We start from the raw sequence: 22429 nt of genomic DNA, 5'->3' as shown, positions 1-22429 counted from the left end.
TTTTTTTTTTAATTAATACTAAGGTAAGCCACATCGTGGTTTCTGCAATAATCAATCCCTTGAAATTTGCTGAGATTTGCTTTTTGGCCTAGTTTATGGTCAATATTTTAACTATCTCATGTGCTTAAAAGAATATATATTCTGTTGAGTGTTATGTACTATGTTTACCCTGTTTATTAGCTTATTTATTTTATTGTTTAAGTCTATATGTTAACTGAAGCACATGTAAATCAAGGATACAGTAAGTTGAAAAAAAGATCTATCAGGCAAAAAATCTGTTGAGGTTTGCTCTCAGCTTCTTGAGGCTATAGAAACATTTATGTCTCTGGGCAAATTTAGGGAATTTCCAACCATGTTTCTTCCAGTATTTTTTTGGCCCCACCCTCTTTCTCCTCTCCTAGGACTCCGATGATGTGAATGTTAGATTTTTTTGCTACAGTCCCACAAGTCTCCAAGACCCGTTCTTTTTTTTGTTTTGTTTTGTTTTTACACTTTTCTCCCTAGAAATTGGGTAATTTCTATTCTATCTTCCAATTCACTGATCTTTCCTCTTTGTCCTCTCTTCTGCTATTGAGTCCATCCTTTGAATTTTAGGCTATTGTATTTTTCATTTCTATAATTTCCATTTGGTTCTTTTTATTTACTGAGACTTTTTATTTCTTTGCTGAGACTGTTTTTTCATTTGCTTCAAGCATGTTTGTAATTGCTTATCGAAGTATTTTTATATGATTGCTTCATAAGCTTTATGAGATAGTTCTAACATCTCTGTCATCTCAGTGTTACCTACTTTTTTCCCCCTTTACTTGGCGATCTAACTGGTTATTGATATGAGTGGTTTTCAATTGAAACCTGAACATTTTGGGCATTATATTATGGGACTCTGGGTCTTACACATTCTATTCTAGCAGGATTCCTCTGACTCCAGCCGAGAGGAGGGCCACCTCCTTACAGCCTCCATGGGTGGAAGTGTTATTTGGCCTTTGCTGGCGTGGGTGGGGCCACAGTCTTTTCCTGTAGTGCTCAGCTAGTGTAGAGCATTTATTGTCTGAAAATTTTCTGTCTTGCTAGGCTGCCCCTTTCCTTGTCCTTTGGCTAGAGAGAGCCAACCTGTGTTCGTTTGTTGTTGTTATTCTGTCTGCATCTATTACTGTTTCTTCAGCTCCAAGTCTGAGATTTATAAGGCAAAAAGAAAATCCAGACAACTCACCACTGGGTTGTTTCTAGGGTTCTCAGGCCCCTAGCTAGTCTTCCTTGTCTCCACCTTTCGGAGACATGTTAGGTTTGTTTTATATATAATGTCTCATGTTTTTAGTTGCAATTAGAAGGAAAAATAGGAAGGTACATCTATTCCAACTTTTGGAAAGTTTAAGTCCTCCCTTTTATTTTTTTTATTGCCAAACTACATTTTTAGTCAGTGAGGTGGAGAGAAGACTTAGTAGGGAAAGGGTGCTGTTACCTCTATCTGAGTCATTGTTTTCTTCCTTCTTAGCACAGTGGGTCTGAAGTACAGCAGCTGTAGGATCTGAAGTGTCCTAAGCTAGAGTGGGAGTAACATCCACACCAGTCCCAAAAGGGAGGTGTATCTGGATTCCCAATTCAGATTTTCCCCTCACCATACCATGTTGCTTCGAATAACAATTACTTTGGTTGGGATTTTTTAAAGACTCTGTAAGTTTATAAATCATCAAGGAATGCATTTGGTTGCAAATAACAGAAAAATCCTTTAGTGTTAGATAGAGGTTTGTCTGTATCATACAGCCAAGTGCTTTACCTCTTTGAAAAAGCAAATGTACTGGCTGGGCGCGGTGGCTCACGCCTGTAATCCTAGCTCTCTGGCAGGCCGAGGCGGGGGCGGGGGGATTGTTTGAGCTCAGGAGTTCGAAACCAGCCTGAGCAAGAGCAAGACCCCGCCTCTACTAAAATTAGAAAGAAATTAATCGGCCAACTAAAAATATATAGAAAAAATTAGCCGGGCATGGTGGCACATGCCTGTAGTCCTAGCTACTCGGGAGGCTGAGGCAGAAGGATCACTTGAGCCCAGGAGTTTGAGGTTGCTGTGAGCTAGGCTGACGCCACGGCACTCACTCTAGCCCAGGCAAAAAGAGTGAGACTCTGTCTCAAAAAAAACAAACAAAAAAAAAAAACAAATGTACTTCCTCTAAACGCACTGTCGAAGACTGCTGAGAGATTAAGATAAGGAGCGGGAATCAACCATTTGCATTTGACAACGTGAAGGTTATTATCCTTTACAAAGGCTATTTCAGTGGAATTCTGGGAACAACAGCTTGATTAGAGTAGTCCAACAGAGAATAATTTCAAGGGAGAGGGTGAAAACTAGCAAGCATGGATGACTCTTGAGGTGTTTTGCAGAGGGAGCAGAGAATTGGAATAGCTGAAGGAAGATGTGGGCTCAAATGAGGCATTTTTGTGTGTTTAAGATTTAGGCTATTACAGCATGTTTTTAGCTGAGAGAATTGATTCACTTTACAACAGAAAAAAAATGCTGATATAGGAAGGAGAGGAGAAGTAAGTCCTTGAGAAGGTGAGAGAGGAAGGGATCTGGAGCCCAAGAGGAAAGGTTGATCTTGGTGAGAGCAAACAGTTCATTATTGTACTAGGAGGAAAAAACAAAAATTTAAAAGAACGTTCGTAGATTTGGCAGTAGTTAGACTAAGGAAGTTCTCTTTACTGTTTTCTCTTTTTTTAATTTCGGAATATTATGAGGGTACAAATGTTTTGTTTACATCAGTTGCTTTTGTACAAATTGAGTCAAAGTTATAAGTGTGTCCATCACCCAAATAGTGTGCATTGTACTCATTAGGTGTGAATTCACCCATCCCCTCTTCTCTCCTCCCACCTGTTACCAACATATGTGCACATGAGTGTTGATCTATTAGTTCCAATTTAGTAGTGAGTTCACATGGTTTTTGTTTTTCCATTCTTGAGATACTTCACTTAAAAGGATGGTCTCCAGTTCCATCCAAGTTGTTACAAAAGGCATTAGTTCAACATTTTTTTTATGGCTGAGTAATAAGTACTTAATGGTGTACATATACCACATTTTATTAATTCACTCATGTATCGATGGGTACTTGGGTTGTTTCTACATCTTTGCAATTGTGAATTGTGCCGCTATAAACATTCGAGTGCAAGTGTCTTTTTTATAAAATGTCTTTTTTTCCTTTGGGTAAATATCCAGTAGTGGGATTGCTGGATCAAATAGTAGGTCTACTTTCAGTTCTTTGAGGTATCTCCATCCATACTACTTTCCATAGAGGTTGTACTAGTTTGCAGTCCCACCAACAGTATATAAAGTGTTCCTTTCTCTCCACATCCATGCCAGCATCTGTTGTTTTGGGACTTTTTGATGAAAGCCATTCTCATTGGAGTTAGGTGAAATCTCATTTTGATTTGGATTTGCATTTCCCTGATGATTAGAGATGTTGAACATTTTTTCATATACTTATTGGCCATTTGTCTATCTTCTTTTGAAAAGCTTCTGTTCATGTATTTTGCCCACTTTTTAATGGGGTTATTTGATGTTATCTTGCTGATTTGCTTAAGTTATTTGTAGATTCTGGTTATTAGCCCTTTATCAGATGTAGAGCATGCAAATATTTTCTCCCATTCTGTAGGTTGTCTATTCACTCTGTTGATTGTCTCCTTGGCTATGCAGAAGCTTTTTTAATCAGGTCATATTTATTTATTTTTGTTGTTGCTGTGATTGCCTTTGGGGTCTTTATAAATTCTTTGCCTAAACTAATATCTATAAGAGTTTTTCCAACCTCTTCTTCTAGAATCGTTATAGTTTAAGTCTGTTATCCATCGTGAATTAATTTTTGTGAGTGGTGAGAGGTGTGGATCCTGTTTCAGTCCTCTACATGTTTTCTCAGTGAAGTAAGCAAGGTCATCACCTGAGAATGAGTAGGGAGGTAGTGTGGAAAGGAGACCATATGAAATGGAATGCATAAAAATGAAATAACTTTATACTGAGAATCCTAGCCAGCCCAATTGGACAAGGAAAAAAAGTAAATATTAGAAAGCTAATATTATAAATTAAACCCTTATTATTGATACATAACATGTGTCCATATAGAAAACCCAAAATAATCTACCAGCTAACCACTTGAATTAGTTTAGAAAGATACCTGAATATAAGATCAATATACAAAAACTGTTTCTATCCAAGAACAGCAGTTATAAAACATAATTTAAAAAAATATATCATCTAAACAATGCAAAAAAGATTAGAAAGCTAGAGATAAAAATAAAATATGCAAGATTGTTATGAAAAATACTAAAACTCTCCTGTCTGATCTACAGTGCAGTTGAATTTCAATAAAAATTCCAAAGTTTTTGAAAAATCTTGACAAGCTGATTCTAAAATTGTTATGAAAGAGCAAAAGCCCCCCAAATAGCCAAAACACTCTTAGACAAAAGTGGTAGAGGGATTTGTCCTACTAAAGAGTAGCACTGTAAAGCTATTATAATTAATACGATGTTGTGAAGGAGAGACAAATTGACCAATGGGATAAAAGAAGAATTTAAGAAAGAAACAAGCATATATGTAAATTTGATGTAAGACATAAGTAATATTGCAGATTGAATGCCTAGAAAATACTTAGCACATAGTAAGTGCTAAGTATATATTTTTTGAATTAATGTTTGGATAAATGAATGAGTAGAAAAATTTGGGGCTTTTTAACACTTGATGCTGGGACAGTTGGTTATTCATAATTAAAAAAATAGAATGAATTCTTTCCTCAGAGCACAATTAAAATCAATTTCAGATAAATTATAATCTTAAATGTGAAAGGTAAAACTTAAAAATTTTTTAAACAGACAGTAGAATAATATCTTCTTGACCTTGGAGGGGAGAGGATTTCTTAAATAGACACAAAAGTATTCACTATAAATGAAATGATTGATATGTTTATATTAAAACTAGGAACTTCACTGCAGTGAAAATAAATTACATCTGTGTGCAACAACACAGGTGTATCTCAGACAATCCTAAAAGAGAAAATTACAGAAGACTAAATACAATCTGATACTATTTTTATTAAGCTCAAAAGAAGCAAAAGCAAACTGTTAATATATATAGTTGACCCTTGAACAACATGGAGGTTAGGATTACCAATCCCTCTGTGCAGTTGAAAATCTGTGTATAACTTTTGACTCCCCCAAAACTTAACTACTATAAGTCTACTTTTGGCCAGAAACCTTACTGATAACATAAAACAGTTGATTAATACATATTTTGTATTCTTACAATAAAGTAAGCTAGGGAAAAGAAAATGTTATTAAGAAAACTATGAGGAAGAGAAAACATATTTACTATTCATTTAAGTGCAAGTGGATCATCATAAAGGTCTTCATCCTCATTGTTTTCAAGTTGAGTAGGCTGAGGAGAAGGAAGAGGAGGGCTTGGTCTTGCTGTCTCAGTGGTGGCAGAGGCAGAAGAAAATCTGTGTATAAATGGATCCACATAGATGTTGTTTGGGGTCAGTGTATGTAGGTAAGCATTCATATTTGGTTTTTTAAAACTTTCTTAAAACAAGGGAATGATAAAATTCAAAACGTGTTCAACTCGGGTGGGTGGGAGAAGAAAGGGGATTGGGATCCAGGAGGAACACATGGGGGCTTCAAAAGTGCTGATAATGTTCTAGTTCATAAATTGGGTAGTGGGTTCATGTGTGTTTGATTCATTATTAATACTATACTTCATAATGAAAGATGGTGCATAAAGTCTAGTATGTAGCAAATATTACATAATAAAACGTTTTAAGGAAAAAAACTAAATAAAAATCTATGATAACGTATGCCAAATGAGTTTTGTAGACAACTGCTTTCAGTGGAGGCAGTGCCCACCTATGGCTGTTCTCAGCTGCATTCGTTGTTCACTGCCTAATTAATGCCCTCCAGCTCATCACACACGCACGCCATTCTAATCCCACCGCCTTGAACTTCAAGGCAAGGTACTAGCTGTCTTCCTACTGCCTTCCTGCCTCTGTGCTCTCCCACCTCCATTTCAACCTCCCCATTATTACCAAAACCACTTTTGTCCCTGGCATTAGGGTTGAGTTACAGTGTTATTCTCTGCCCTAGAGACAGCAGAAGCTTAGACCTGTTTTCTTCTCCTTCAAATACACACATATGATTCCCCTTCTCTACAGGTTGAATTCTGCCTTCAGTAGTGAAGCATCACAATCACTCCTACCCTCCCAGCCCCCAAAAACCCACACATTGTAATTTGCTTTGGATAAAAAAGGAAAATCACTTGTACATATGGGTGGGGTTTTGGCTCTGGCGTGTATCCAGGAGGACAGCAAGGAATGCAGTTCATTGTGCTAGCTGGCCGGGGAGGTTAGATGATGTGGGGGTGGAAGAAGGATGTGATACTTTTCCTCACCATCGTAAGGGTCATGGCTGAAACTCCAGTAACCAGAGACGGGTTAAGCAGAAAAGCATAACAAATTAATTTAATCGAAGTTTTACATGACATAGGAGCCTTCAGAAATGAAGCCCCAGAGACCCAGGAAAACTGTTTATTTTAATGCTTGGGTTCCGTGAAGAATGGACAGCCGTGTGGAAAAGTGATTGGACAGAAGGGTATGATCTAACGGCAATAGACTGAGGGGTGGAAACCCAGCAAGGCCTGTCCATTCAGACTTTTCTTGGCCGCTCTGTGTAGCATTTCTTCCACCTGGGTATGGGGCAGGACGTCTTTGGAATGAGGATCTTCAAGGGAGAAAGGAAAGAGTGACCTTTCTATGCTTTACGGCTTGCTTTGGGGGGAGAGAAGCTCCAGTGTTTACAACCAGCTTTGGGGAAGAGGAATTCTGATTTCTATGACTCACTTTAGGGGAGAAAGAAGGGGGTGAGAGTGAGACAGGAAGATGGGAGGTCAGAAAGTCCTTGCTTATGAGGACCTTTCAGTTTTCTTCCCTTCAAAGTATGCAGCACACCAAGGTGCCATACTTCAGGGTATCGTGTTCTGAGCCCCAACAATAACAAACCAGAAGCATGGACAGAGAGAAAAATTCCTTTGCTTGTTCAACCAATCATTGTTTGTCTTCTTTAAAGTGTTGTGGCTCTTTGTTTTTAAAGTAAAGGACATGTTTTTATGCACCCCCATAATCACTTAAAAATAAATAATGCTATAATAATTCATATGTTCAACAAATATTTATCTACAGTTGACCCTTGAACAACACGGGCTGAGCACTAACCTCCTGAGCAGTCAAAAATCTGCATATAACTTTTGATTCCCCCAAAACTTTACTAATAGCCTGCTGCTGACTGGAAACCTTGCCAGTAACTGTGGATTAACATGTATTTTGTATGTTATATATACTATACGTTGTATTCTTACAATAAAGTAAACTGGAGAAAAGGAAACATTACAAAGAAAATTATTAGGAAGAGAAAATACATTTATAGTACCGTACTGTATTTATCGATACTGTTAGTTTACTTCATCTGTTTACAAGATGAATTGTCCGTCTGGAATGACAGGCAACTGCAGCTGCTGACCTCAACCTTCTGTGTGTACCAAGCAATTCAACTTTTTCTTATGTCATGACTTGACTTCTTGGGAGCACTTCCAGCATCACTAGTGGCACTTCATGGTTTACAGTGTCACACTGAACATGGAAAATATGCGAAACCAAGAGAGATCATTTTTTACTGTGATAGCAATTTACTGGGAGAAGAGCTGGTCACGGGAGATGATTAGTGTCACATGGCAGCATTTTAAGTGGATACTCGTAACACTGGAGCTCACTGTACTAGCTACAGGAGGTGGCCACAAAATTATTACAGAAGTACAGTATTACTATGGTTAATTTTATGCAGTTATGATTACTTCTACATCTGTACGTTTATTTACATTTCTCTCAACTGCAAATGGTGCCATGTACTGTCTGTGTGTCTACAATTTGATAAATTTTAACTTTTTCTAATAAATTTGTGTATATTTTATGATAGTAAATGATAAAATAAACTAGTATCTACATATATTTTATGTATACATGACATCCATTTTTCTTAATTTTTTTGATATTTCGAGGCTATGAGGTTCATCTGCAAGTTTTTTCAAATTGTTGAAAATCTCCAAAATTTTTCTGATATAAATATATTGAAAGTGGACCTGGTTCAAAACCATGGTGTTTCAGAGCCACCTTTATACTTTGTGCCAGGGATATATCAGTGAGCAAAACAAACAAAGCAACTCACGGTGCTTATAATTCTACAGGAAGAGACGAACAAAACTAAACATAATCTCAGTAAATTAAAACAAGTGTGTTACCAAACAATTACATAATGTTTTGTGACAGGAACAGAAGAGAGAAAACAGGTGCAAGAGTGTGAGGGGGGTTAGGGGAAGAGAGATGGAAGTTGTAACTACATTTGAAAAGGTAGAGGGAATCCTTGCCGGAAGCGTGAGGTGTTATTTTTGAGCTTATCTAAAAGCAGAGCTTCAGGGCAGAGGTCTAGCCACAGCAAAAGTGCGAAGGTGGGAATATGTCTCCTGTGTAAGTATCAGAGTTCAGCCAGGAAAGCAGAACCACTGGGAGTGATATGAAGAAGGGATTTATTGAAAGGATTAGGCCTCATGCAATCACGGGAGCTGGTGAAGAAGCCCATGGAAGGAGGTTGTCTCTACATTCAGTGATGGATCTGAAGCCACAGTAGACCAGCAAGACCAGCAGTCAGGAAGCAAAGCTGAACATGAAACGAGAGAACAAACTGGAATCTGTGAAGGCCAAGTTGGAACCTGGGAGAACAAATGGGGACTCAAAAGGACAAACTGGAACCTACCCTGTTTCCCACCTTGATGCACAGGTGAACTGCAGAAACAGCCTGTGCCCGTCACTGCGGAGCTGCACGTGCATGGCTCAGGACTCAGAGAAGATGAAGGAGATCTGGCAGCAGCTGGAGGAGCCGCGAGCCTGGCGGCTGCCCCACACCAACAAAGGAAGCCAGCAGATCAGCGACAACACGCATGAGCTGCAGCCGCGCCTGGCACCCTGCACCGACCTTCACAGCATACTGGCTGCTGCTCCACTGCTGCCTTCCAGATCTCACACCACGTTTTCTGGAGGCCATTGCCAAGAGCGAGAGACAGGAATTCTGGGTAACTTAACTAAGTTACCACACTTTAAAACCACAGGGAGGAACAGCAAGGAGGCGGGTGTGGCCAGACTGCGATGAGCATGGGAGAAAGAAGCAAGGGAGGAGGACCACAAATGTGTGTTTTGAAAATGCCGCACCTGGGCTTTCACTCATTTGATTCCCTCTACATTTGTCTGGAAACAGCCTGCCCAAGTACAGTGTCTTAGCTTCCTAGGCTGGGGAAATGCCTTCAAAGCAAAGGAAGTAGAGCTGGCAGGGTAACACACAGCACTGGTAATTAACCTGGTTAAAACTGCAAATTTTCATTCTGCCATGAAAATGTTCATACCTTTGGTCCTGGTAATTCCACTTTGGGTATATAACTTCAAAGAAATGATTGATGATGTGATTTCTACACTTTCCTCCCTGACAAGTAGGGCGTCTTGGGTTTGACCCAGATGGAGCTCTGAGATCCGGAAGTAGGTAGGGTTGACCTGCGGGTTAAGGAAGTTCCCTGGAAGCCTTTTTGTATTGTTATTGTTGGTTTTTGTAATTTCATGGAAAGTCCAAAAGATATGGTAGATCCTGTCTCCTCAGTACTGAGCAAATATCCATTCCTCTATGTCAGGTTAACAAAGCCCCATTTGCGTACCACCACCCAGCTAATAGAGTATCCCAGCCTTCCTTGTAACTCTGCGGCTAAGTTCAGGTCAATGGAATGAAAACAATGTTGTGTGGGACTTCAGAAGTCTCATTAAGGTCCAATCTTAAATAAAACCCTACAACAAAAATCATACTAAGTAGAAAAATATTGGAAGTTTTTCTTTGAAAATCAGGACCAAAGTAAAGATGCCTACCTGCATTTTTTCAAGTCAGCATTTTATAGAGATCCTGTGCAGCACAGTAAGTCAAGAAAAAGAACATAAACACATAAGAATGGAAAAGAAGGAAATAAATAAAACTGTCATTATTTGCAGATGATATGAGTGTCTACACAGAAAATCCCCAAGGAATCTAAAAATAAATTCTTAGACATAGTAGGACATTTTGATAAGATCAGTATAAAAATTCAATTTCATTTCTATATGCCAGACATAATTAAAAAAACATAATTTGGCCAGGCTCGGTGGCTCATGCCTGTAATCCTAATACTCTGGGAGGCCGACGCTGGAGGATTGCTTGAGGTCAGGAGTTCGAGACCAGCCTGAGCAAGAGCGAGACTCTATCTCTACTAAAAATAGAAAAAATTAGCCAAGCGTGGTGGCACGCCCCTATAGTCCCAGCAAGTCGGGAGGCTGAGGCAGGAGGATCACTTGAGCCCAGGAGTTCAAGATTGCTGTGAGCTAAGCTGAGGCTAAGGCACTCTAGCCCAAGCAGCAGAGCAAGACTCTGTCTCAAATTTAAAAAAAAAAAAAAAAAAGACGTGCAAAATCTATACATAAAAATAATAACATTTTGGCAAAAAACATTAAAGAACTCCTAAATGGAGAAATATCCTACCTTTATGAATAGGAAGTCTATCATAAATACATGAATTTTCTCAAAATTGATCATCTACAGATGTAATCAATTACAGTCAAAATCCTCAAAAGTTTTTCATAGAACATGAGAAGTTGATTCTAATATATACAGAGGAGCAAAATGCCAAGGATAGCCAAGATATTTCTGAAGAAGAAAAATAGAGAAGGGGGAATTATCCTAGGAAATAAAATGTTTTTTTATGAAGTTATAGTAATTAAGATAGTGTGGTATTGGTGCAGGAATAAACAAACTGGCCAACAGACAGAATAGAGGGCCAAGGCTCAGACCCGTACATATTTGAAATTTTAAGACAGACTGGAAGGAAAGAACCAGGGAAAGGAAAGACTGAATCACAAATGGGGCTGAAAAATTGGTTATCCGGCCGGGCGCGGTGGCTCACGCCTGTAATCCTAGCACTCTGAGAGGCCAAGGCGGGCAGATCGTTCTGAGCTCAAGAGTTCGAGACCAGCCTGAGCAAGAGCGAGACCCTGTCTCTACTAAAAAAATAGAAAGAAATTGGCCAAACAACTAAAAATAGAAAAAATTAGCCGGGCATGGTGGCACATGCCTGTAGTCCCAGCTACCTGGGAGGCTGAGACAGGAGGATCGCTTGAGCCCAGGAGTTTGAGGTTGCTGTGAGCTAGGCTGACGCCCCGGCACTCATCCCAGGCAAGCGAGTGAGACTCTGTCTCAAAAAAAAAAAAAAAAATTGGTTATCCATGTGGAAAAATAAAATCAGATCTAACTTCACACCATATACGAAAATCAAACCTAGGATTAACAGCTTAAATGTTAAAATATCAAACTTGAACTTTTAAAAGAAAATATAAATGAATATTTTTCTGATCTTAGAATAAAGACAGAATTCCTAAACAAGACCAAAAAATATGCTAACCATGAGAGACGATAATTCACGTCTCTTAGTCATCAAAACATGTCGTCAAAAGACACTTTAAAGAAAACAGAAGAAAAATTACAATTGGAAAAAGTTATTACAGCACAAAGGATTAACATGACGAATACATAAGGATTCCTACAAATGAATAAGAAAAACAACATAACAGAAACCTGTGCAAAAGATTCAGACACTTGACAAGAGGAAATACAGGCAGCTGATAAACATGAAGCCCTGTTCAACCTCATTACCAGGGAAACGTAAATCAAACCACACAGTGATACCAGTTTACACCTATTGGTAAAAATTAAGTCTGACAATATTGAATTTGAAGGGAATATGAATCTGTGGTCACATTGCCAGTAAAAGTGTAAATTAACATAACCACTTTGTAAAATAATTTGTCACTACCTTGGAAAGTTTTTCATGCCTTAAGACCCAGTAACTCCACATCTAGGTCCATAGGCAAGAGAAACAGCACCTGTATAATATAAAGCAGAAGAATGTTCCTGATATAAAGTCTTAGAAAAAGAAATAGAAACAACCCAGCTATCTACTGCAGGAGAAAATATAAATAAATTTTAGTGGAGTCATACATGGACTATATAATACAGAGGTGAAAATTAATGAACTACAGCTTCACCAACCACATAAATGTCTCAGAAACAACTTGGGGGGGAAAGAACGGCGACAAAAGACCAAATACAGCGAGATACTACTTTTCTTAACTGAGAAAACCCAACTGCACAGTCATCCTTGAGTATACACGGGATTGGTTGCAGGACTCCCCTGCCCACTGCATTTACCAAAATCTGTACATACTCAAGTCCTGTGGCGGGCCCTGCGGAACCTATGTATCCAAAAAGTTGGCCCTTGGGTTTTGCATCTCGTGAATATTGCATTTGGTTGAAAAAAATCCGAGTGTAAGTGGACCTGTGAAGTTCAAACCCGTGTTGTTCAAGGATCAACTGTATATGATTTAGGTATTCAAGCGTGTTTGTTAAAATTTATTTTTAAAAAGCGAAGGAATGACAAACACCAGATTTAGGAGAAGAGTAACCTGTATGAGAGAGACAGAGAGCAGGGACAGAGGGGGGCCCTTACCCTTTCCTTAGGTCAAGGCAAAACAGTGATGACATTCTAGTTCTTGGTTGGGCATTGGTTTCACCAGATGTTCATTATTTCATAAAAGTAATGTAAAGTAAAATAAGGCTATGCATATGGGCTAATGATAGTGTGCCATGAATCAAAAATTTTATTAATTGTAGTCTGTACACTTGAAATTCTTTTTTTAGAAAACAACAAAATTGTGAGAATTGAAAAGAAATTTTCCTTAATTGAACTATCCAAATGCAACAAGCAACTCCTTTTAAAGTCTCAGTTAATGACCTGGAGCATGCTTTTATGGCTTCCCAATGAAGTGTGAAATGTTGCAGTTCTTGTCAACAAACTGTCAGTTGAGCACTGTACACTTCCAGCAGTTCTGAGGTCAGGAGAAAGATTTTGAAAACCTTGGATGGGCATTTTAGGAAAGAACAAAAAAGGTGTCAGCTAAGGTTTCTTATGGACAGTTTTTCATTTTTTTTTTTTTAATCTGGTTACAAAAGTCTCGTTTAAATTCTAAGGAAAAAGCAAATGAGAATATTGTGAAGTAAATGTTTATTCTAAGTTCCAGCATTTGTTTTGGGTCATGTTTATATTGTAATGTGTTTTACACTTTTCTTCTGTGTGATTTATTATTAAAATGTTTTTTATAACTTTATATAGCCCGCAGTTTCCACATAGTAACATAGGCCTTTTGATTTAGAAATTGCAGCAGAAAAAGTAGCTTGGGAGGCAAGAATGTATGTTCATTTAAAGCAGCGTCTGCTTAGATGCCAGACAAGCAAATAGACAATGCCTATCATCTCCTGCGCAGGGGCTTCAGAGGTGGACACCGTGGTAGAGTGGAAAGTGACAACAGGATTTACGAATTGAAAGAAAACCCATCCCTAAGCCTCTGCTATGCTTCCGACTAGCTGTGAACTCATGAACCTCAATTCTTCTGTTGAGCTCAGGGACCAAGACATGCCTTCCCTACCTCAGGGCTAGTGTAATGACAAAACAGTTGTCACAGTCAAAAGTCAAGCAAGAGTCCACAGGGCCAGTAGCAACAGGAAACCAGTGGGAGGCCAACAGCGCGTTTACGCCCACTTCATGGTACTTGGAGCATGGGTTTACTATGATCGCAGAGTTTAGAGTTGTTTTACTGTTGCAATTCTGACAAAAATTATCAAATCATACTCGATGTGTTTGATGTCAAGTCTCTAATCAGGAAAGTAACTCCAAATTTATAACCTTGTTCTTATGATAAAAAAATATAATCTGTTTTGCGATGATCCAATGTATGCGATGATTTCTAGAAAAATTTTACGATGACAGCTAAGGATTGTCAGTCACTGAAATATTAATTATATAGTCAGGGAAGAGCAGGTGAAATGCACACCTGGACTTCACTGTACTATAGGTGTTTTTCTAAAATGCTGCCTGTGAAACAAATACTTGTCCCCATTACTTCTCATTATCATTTCAAAGGCCCTTTTCTCCTGGTTGATCACCCTTTGAGGGCGGCACTCCCAAAATGTCAGCTCAAAATTTCTCTGCCCTTCAGCTTCTCTGACAAGTAAGTTAAAGATCTGTAAATAAATCCTTAAATGTCCTCAGGAACCTGCCCTGCAAAGGAATCCTATTAGAATTCTTCTGAAATGCAAACACTGGCGCTCTTGTGCTGGCTTTCTGGAGGGCAGTAGACCCCTAAGAATCAGGCCCCAGGCTTTCCTGTAGTTCCTCTCATTGTTGTTCAGGGATGAAAATCTTTATCTTATATTTTTTTCCAGAGGAGTAGGAGGAAGATTTAAAATAGTTAGGTCTGGCAGCTTAATCTGGGTTGGCTGATTAAGCTTTCTGAAAATGTGTTTTTCAAGGATAAGAAGTTTGGGCGCCGGGCCAAAGCTCATGTCTGTCATCAACAGGAAGATAAACGATCCCTGTAACCCACTGCTATGTTCCGTTTACCTTTGTGCTTAAACATGAGCACCACGCCTTCCACAGGCCCGGAGCTGCTCAACATGGATCCTTCTCTTTCCGACAGAACCTTCCCGAGCCTGCAGCTTGGGTGAGCACGGCAGGGCCACCAACCTTTTGTGAGGCGAAACTCCAAACTAGTGTCCGTTCCTGATACTGGATATTTTCATGTTGCCTAAGAGGCTCAGGAAGGGGACTTAGTATATATATATACTCTTGCCTTTTAATGCCCACGAGGGTCATTTCCTGAGAGGTCAGAAGAATATATACTTGCCTACAAGTTACCTGTGGCTGCCGACCACTGAGAGTCTCCGGGGCCAGAGCTCTCCAGGGGAATCTGGTGATTGTTCATTATGCAAAACTTCATCCTTGCATATATCAGCTAGAGGCGGGCTATGTTTATTCTTAAAGGGATGTCCGTTAAACCATGTTTCCTGTTTCCTGTAGAGCTTACCACACTGGTGCTGAAAGTGGCAGAGCTGAGGGCAGGGAGTTAAAGCGTGGAAAGGGACAGTATTGGCAGCAGGACAAGTGTCCTGGCCTCCTCCTTCTCTGACCTCTTCTCGCACTCCCTGCTTCTCCAGGAAAGTGTTTCCTCGGGCGGAAAAGCAGGGGCTCCTCACTCCTTCCGCAGCTGCACCAGGCACATGCCCAGGGAAGCTGGACACATGCTGAGGTCGCCGCTCTGCCACCTGCCACCTGCCACCTGCCTCCCTCCGCACTCTTCAAGGCAGAATGGGCAGGCCCAGCCAAGAGGGAGCGAGGGACAGGGACAGGGACAGGGAGTGGGGGGAGAGGGGAGGGGACAGAGTGAATAAGTCACCTGCTCCGCCCAGCTTCCCCAAATCCCACTCCTCCAGCTGGGCACAGGCATCTAGGAGGACGGGACTGTGTGGCGGGAAGGTGGGGTGAGAAGGATAAAAGGAGCCGCAGAATCGAAATGGCACAATCTCCTCGATTCCACTCAAAAATAGTTCTTTAACTTGTAAGCTCAAGTCAAACATTACTTTTTATATTAAGACACTTCTTTTTTTTTTTTCTGAAGTGGGGTCCAGCGAAGCCCACGTTGTTTGTGTTTAAGAAGCAGCGAGCGCCACTCCCGCCCCGGCTTCCAGCACCACGGTGCGGGCGCCCGCGGGAAAGATGCGGTCCCCTCTCAGTCCCCTCTCGGTCCCGTCTCAGGCGCGCATGGTCTGGCTAGGAGGACACCAGTCCATGGGTGGCTTCCATTTAAGGGCTGGGCGGGCGGATCATCTGCTGAGCAGTTGCTCTCCAGGTCGGCGCCTGCCCAGGCCTCCATTTCTTCACCTGCCGGACAAAGGAGTTGGAGGGGATGACTCAGCCCTTGCCGGCTTGACGTGTCTGTGGCTCCCTTTAGCCACATCTCTCCGGAGCTCGAAGCTCCAGAAAAAGACAGTGCCCAGCCCTAGGGCAGTGCCGCCTGTGTGTGCGGGGGCTGGGACCTGTCAGGCTCATCCTGGCTCCAGGACCCAAAAGCAGCCATTGTTGGCCCCAGGGTTCCATAAACTGCTTTGCAAGCAGGGCATCGTGGGCTGGCAGCGTTGGGTCTGAAATCCTGCCAACTGGGTGTGGTGAGCAGGCCAGGTGGGACTCAGCGCACGTGCTCACAGAGGAGCCAGAGTGGTTCTGGCTGGAGCCAAGATGCTCCAGATTTGCTCCCTCCCGTGCTTTGTTCTGGGATGGCCAGCACCACAGCCAGCCGCACCCAGAGCGCATTCCCCAGCACCCCAGCACCCCAGCCCTGCCCGCTCCCTGCCCATTTAGTGCTGAGGCAGTGTCGGAAAGAAATCTTGCCTCATCTGGGCAGCTGGGCTGGGCTCATCTATAGGGAATTTCACATCCTTTTCCCCTACCAAAAACCTGTACAGTGTGAGGCTTCCGTCCCCTAATACTAAATAAAGCAAAGCCTCTACCGTTATACCAAGGCTCTGTTAATGATGCAGTCAGTTCCAAGTACCTTTTCCTCAACTCTCCTCATCTTAATTTTATGGTCTCAATTCTTTCCACATTTGCTCTCTTATTTAGATCCCATCTATCTTACTGAATAGTGGTGTTGGGTCATTGGGGTCAGAAAACTAGTGCAAAGATGCTGATACTGTGGCTACTACTGTTTCTGGAAGTAGTCAACTGTCTCTCTCTGACCCAGGAGTCTCATGTCTTCCACCAATGTCCATGAGACTGTGGCACACTCACTTACTAGCCTTCAAGTCGGGTAAGACTTATACCACATGTCATCCTGTGTATTTGTTTGCTGTCTGTATTTCCCCACAAGACGGCAAATTGCATCAGAGAAGGAACTGTGTTCACTGCGGTAACCCTACCACTCAGGACAGTGCCCAGCACAAAGAGAAGAGGCTGTTAGGACAGACCATCATGGATTGGAGCACATAAGCCATGTTAGGGGCTTGGGTGAATCCTGGAAGTTATGGAAATCCTTTAAAGCATTTTATGATTTGTGCCTTAGGGCAGTGGTACCTTCAGCAGTGTGGGAAGGTCATTGAAGGAGGGCGAGAGCACAGGAGTCTGGGAGAGCACGTGGGAGCTTTGTGTGTTGTCTCGGAGGAGGATGCTAGTCTGGAAATAGGACATTAGTCTGGAAAGAAGTGTTGAAGCTACTAAGGACGTAGAATGGCAGGGCTTGGTGATTAATTATTAATTGATGTGGGATGCTGGTAAGGATCACAGAATGCTATTTGGGTGACTGGGGGTGGTTCAGGGAGTTCAGGGGAAATGGGGAGATACGTGAATGTAGGATGTTCAATCAGAGTACAACTTTGGCCAAATATTATCTGCAGAACTGTGGGAAAGGCCATTATCCTGTGAGCATTTCTTGACATAGATCCAATGGCAAGTGGTTTGTTGTTGGTGCTGGGGTCAAGTTGTGGGTCACCAGGTGAGTGTCTCAGTCCTGTGATTCACAGACTCCGAAGGAGACGCAGGTTACAGGGCTTTCTGGTAGTCACTTCTGAGGCCAGCACCAAGTGAGACAGCCTCCGTTTAACCTGACCTTTTCATACTTCTCCAATTTCTCTTTTTCAATAATCTTACATTTTTAATTTAGATGCAGTAAAATGCACAATTCTTTTTTTTTTTTTTCTTGAGACAGATTTGTTGCCCAGGCTAGAGTGCCATGGCGTCAGCCTAGCTCACAGCAACCTCAAACTCCTGGGCTTAAGTGATCCTCTTGCCTCAGCCTCCCGAGTAGCTGGGACTACAGGCATGTGCCACCATGCCTGGCTAATTTTTTTTATATATTTTTAGTTGTCCAGCTAATTTCTTTCTATTTTTAGTAGAGACGGGGTCTCACTCTTGCTCAGGCTGGTCTCGAACTCCTGACCTTGCGCAATCCTCCCACCTTGGCCTCCCAGAGTGCTAGGATTACAGGCGTGAGCCACCACACCCAGCCCACAATTCTTGAGTGTAGTCACTGTGAATGTTTATGCACACACCCATGTAACCACCACCTAAATCAAGATACAGAACACTCCCCTGTCCCCAGACAGCTCTCTGTGCCCCTTCCAAGTCCAAGGTAGCCATCCTCCCCCAAAGTAATCACTATTCTGACTTCTATCATCTAGGATTATTTTTGCTAATTCTTGAACTTCATGTAAATAAAATCGTGTAGTATGTACTTTTTGATATCTGTCTTCTTTCTCTCAACATAGTGACTGTGAGGCTCATATTGTGTGTTCCAGAAATTTGCTCTTTTTTTTTTATAGCTGGGTAATATTCCATTGTATAAATCTACCATAATTTGTTTACCATTCTCCTGTTCATGGGTATTTGGGTTGTTTGGAATAAAACTACAATAAACTTTCTTGTACAGGTCTTTTTGTCCCTACTCTCTTTTGGCAATTTCAGGGAAGCCTGTGTTTTCTGTGTCTGGATGGATATTATTAAAAGAAAGCTTCTTTTTTTGGGGGGACTACAGAAGTGTCTTTATTGGCTGAACAGGCTACTTCAGGGGGATGAAGCGGGAGGAGTGGGTGGCGCCGATGCCGGGCCGGCCGTGCTTCACCGGCTTGTAGGTGATGGAGAACTCTCCCAGGTAGTGGCCGATCATCTCGGGCTTGATCTCCACCTGGTTGAAGGTCTTGCCATTGTAGACGCCCACCATGCTGCCCACCATCTCAGGCAGGATGATCATGTCCCGCAGGTGGGTCTTCACCACCTCGGGCTTCTCCATGGGCGGCGCCTCCTTCTTGGCCTTGCGCAGGCGCTTCAGCAGCGAGTGCTGCTTGCGGCGCAGGCCGCGGTTCAGCCGCCGCCGCTGGCGCGCACTGTACAGCTGCATGAGCTGCTCGTAGGACATGTCCAGCAGCTGGTCCAGGTCCACGCCGCAGTAGGTGAACTTGCGGAAGGTCCGCTTCTTCTTCTGCTCCACTTCCGCCATGTTGCCGGCTCCTCAGAAAGGACCGCCCTTGCCCGCGCTTGCGCAGTTCTAAAAGAAAGCTTCTTGACAAGGTCTTGAACCTTAAGCTTGCTGCTCGTCTCTGCCCGAGGTGGCCTTGAAGATTGGCAGGTCAAAGGAACACCGGACAGGAACTCAGTTCCCAGGGACCCAGGGTAACGTCATGTTACCTCAATTGTTTCTGTGTTATTGGCGATCAGGAGGATTTGGGGAAAGCACACAAGTGATTCTGAGCAATTGTTCTCATGCACTTATAAAGACTTTGACATTCTTGCCAAGGACCAGGGCTGGGGAAAGAGATGGAACCAGGATGTAGGATGGGTACCATGTACTTGGAGAATGGCATTGAGCTACCTCCAGCATGTGGCCCCAAGTAAAGAAGATGGTTTTCCTATATCACAAATGAAAACTATTTTCATTTCTACGTAATCATACTTACACTGTAAAGCATCCTTCACTAGCATTCAAAGGAAAGAGGTAATCTCCTGACTTCAGCTACAGAACTGCCCAAATCCCTGATTGCCGATGGCCACGTGACATCCTCACAGACCCTATTTCCTGTCTAACTTCTTTTCCAAATACTTCTGGTCTCCCAGACAACTCTACTAGTAAATATTCAGAGATTCCTAAAGCTAGACTCCTTCTCAGGCATCCCAGGGTTTAGAAGAGAAAGAGAATTCTCATTGATTAAGAACTTGCCATGTGCCAGGTCCTCTGTGAGGTAGTTTACATCCATCTCCTTATTTAATCTTTACAGCAGCACAGCGAGACAGGATTCATTATTCCCCTTTGGCAGAAAACAGAAGTGCAGAAAGGTTGATTGACTTGCCCAAAGCCACACAGCAGAGCCAGGATTTGACCCGAGACGTGTGTCTCTTTCTCCTGCAGCACACTGCTCCTCACCAGACCTCCCAGCCCGGCTCACACCTTCTCTACGGCCCAAAACATTCATATGATCTAAAAAAGCGTTGTCTCAAATTGCTCTGTGGAATTCCACTGTCCTTTTATAACTTCATGATATGGAAAATAATCATAGGTCTCGAAGCTAAAAGGACATCAACCCAGAATCACATGTGGCCCAATGTGAAAAAGCTTAAGGTGACACCAGTGTGCAATAGTGACGTCCAGAAATCTGGAGACCAAAGGGGAACTACCTAAGGCGTGGAAGTGCCCAAAGCTGGCTGCCCTGGTATTCCTTTCACTCGACTTAATTCTCATGAGGAGCCCTGGGCAGAGGAAGAGGGCCCTGGGGCCTTTGGGAGCTTTGTCAAAGCTACCGCCCTGTGGCTCCTGGCTGAGGAGCACAGCCCCTGCTGGGCCCCGCACACTGATGCTGCGGGGAGGGTTTCCAAGCACAGCCGCACAGTCCCCACCCGAACAGCTAGGATTAGGCCCCATCCCTCCTCCCGGGGCCTGTGCGGGCAGCCGCACACCAAGCCTCTGCTCATTGTCCTCTGGTAGCACAGCCCGTATAATTTCAGGCTTCCTAATTTCTGAGGATAGTGAATCAATCTCCCCTCCTGTTTGCCTAGAAAAAGAGTTTATTTAGATAAATGCCCCCAGGGAAACAGTCATAGAAAATCACTTAAGAAACGAGAGGCTTGTAAACAAATGTTCTGTGTGGAACAATCGGCAGTCGGCGTGGGCACTCGGAGGCTGGGAGCAGCTCTGCAGAGGGGGAGCACACACCGCACGTCACTGTGGAAAGGAACCAGCTCATCCTGACACCAGATTTCAAATAAAAACAGGGGAGGGGGCCTGGGGACAAAGGCAAATGGAGACTCTCTTCCCCTGGCTCCAGACTCAGCCCTTAGACATATCTCCCAACATCTAAGGCCAAGATGTCTCTCAGTCTCTCTCAGACCACGCCCATCTTAGGGGGTTTAGGGCACCACCAGGAGGCCCCCCATCCCCTGAAGGTGTTGGACTGGCTGCAAGCTGCTCACTGTAAGGCACAAAGGGCACTGGGCATGGGGACTGTGGGAGGGGAGCCCCCTGATGAGAGTTGGCCTGGGAGAGTGATCCCTGCTGCCACAGGAGGAGGGGAAGGCACCACCTGGCCAAACTCAGGCCAAAGGGGCTCCCAAGAAACCTCCCCCTCCAGTCCAGCCAAACGGTGAGCCCGGGGCAAGCGGCTGGCTTCTGGCAGCCTTGAGCAAGTTTCTTTCTTACAAAAAAGGAAAAGGAGGGAAAAGACCATGAAAGCTGGCCTGGTTCCCAGAACGGAGGCTGCAGGGAAAATGGAAACAGCTGCTCACCCGGACCAGTGGGCTTGGCAAGGGCAGGTCAGCGCAAACACCAGAGGAGGAGGTGGAGCCCCTGGCCTCTGGCCCCCTGTGCCTTACTTGGCCAGATCCACCCCGCCCTACCCCTTCATGGCCCAGCTCAGTAGAAAGAGCACTGGATTAGGAGTTTAAGTCCTTGCTGAGCAACTAGCTACTAGCTTCCTCGAGTGCCATGAATGTGAATCATTGATTCTCGGCCCCCAGGACCAGGACCAGGAAGATCTTCTCACGATGAGGCATTGGGCTGGGATGACTCACTGGGCAGTCTTCCAGCCCTGACTAACAGCTGTCCCTCCCATCCTGAGCAGCTGCCTGGTCATCGCAGTCCTCACAGCTCACTGCAGACTGACGCCTGGACCCAGAGCGGGACGGAGAGTGGAGAACACCAGCTGCGCGGCCCCCAGCCCCGTTTCCCTGGGACCTTGCCCCCTGAGGCTTTCCTCACCCCAGCAGCTCTGGGACAGAACAGGTACTCAGGAAGTATTTGCGGCTTAGTGGCGAGCGCTGTCAGAGCCCGTGATTTGGGGTTCCAATGTGAGCCCTGCCACCTGCCGGCTGGGAGGCTGGGAGGAGGGCTCAGCCCCTCTAAGGCTCAGCTGTCTCTGCTATAACATGTGGCTGGCACGTCACAGAGCTGACAGGAGGATTAAACAAAGTAGCAGCTGGCAAGCAGGAGGGGGCTCAATAAACGAGAATTCCCTTTTTCCAAGCAACTGGAATCCTTGCTCACTCCCTCTAGAGACAGGGTGAGAAGCCAGTGGAGCCTGTTAGAGCAGGGACCTCATTGGTTTTTAGGTCACATCTGTCACTGTGGAGAGCGGATGGAGCATCTGCTGGGCTCCACACTTAGCCCGGGGAGAGGCCTTATGTTGCCCCGACCCGCTGAGGAGGGTGATGTGTGCAGCAGGGCTCTGTTCAAGCACAGTGTGAACCCCGGCCCTGCAGCCCAAATCCCTGAGATACCTGCTCTCTGACGCTCGTCCAGCTCCTCCTGGCTCCCAGTGTCTCACCTGTCGGCGGGAATGCAGGAAGGGGTGGCGCAGGTCACCACAGAAATCCTGTGTGGAACTCATTAGCCTTACAGAATAATGTCTCTGGAACAGAGTGGAGGGTTTT

The 22429-nt window shown here is 43.5% G+C and overlaps 1 pseudogene across 1 annotated transcript; it reads right to left on the bottom strand.

Moving 5' to 3' along the window:
- Positions 1-18539: 18539 nt before the first annotated feature.
- On the bottom strand, positions 18540-19052 carry LOC105815201 (annotated as a pseudogene). The gene has a single exon (XR_001137729.1). The product of XR_001137729.1 is annotated as a 40S ribosomal protein S15 pseudogene (transcript).
- Positions 19053-22429: the final 3377 nt, after the last annotated feature.

Source organism: Propithecus coquereli, unplaced genomic scaffold (genome assembly GCF_000956105.1).
Source record: "Propithecus coquereli isolate 6110/MARCELLA unplaced genomic scaffold, Pcoq_1.0 Scaffold32, whole genome shotgun sequence".
In the NCBI taxonomy this organism is placed as follows: Eukaryota; Metazoa; Chordata; class Mammalia; order Primates; family Indriidae; genus Propithecus; species Propithecus coquereli.
The sequence above is the reverse complement of the archived record's forward strand: the minus strand, read 5'-3'. Positions and strand labels throughout refer to the sequence as shown.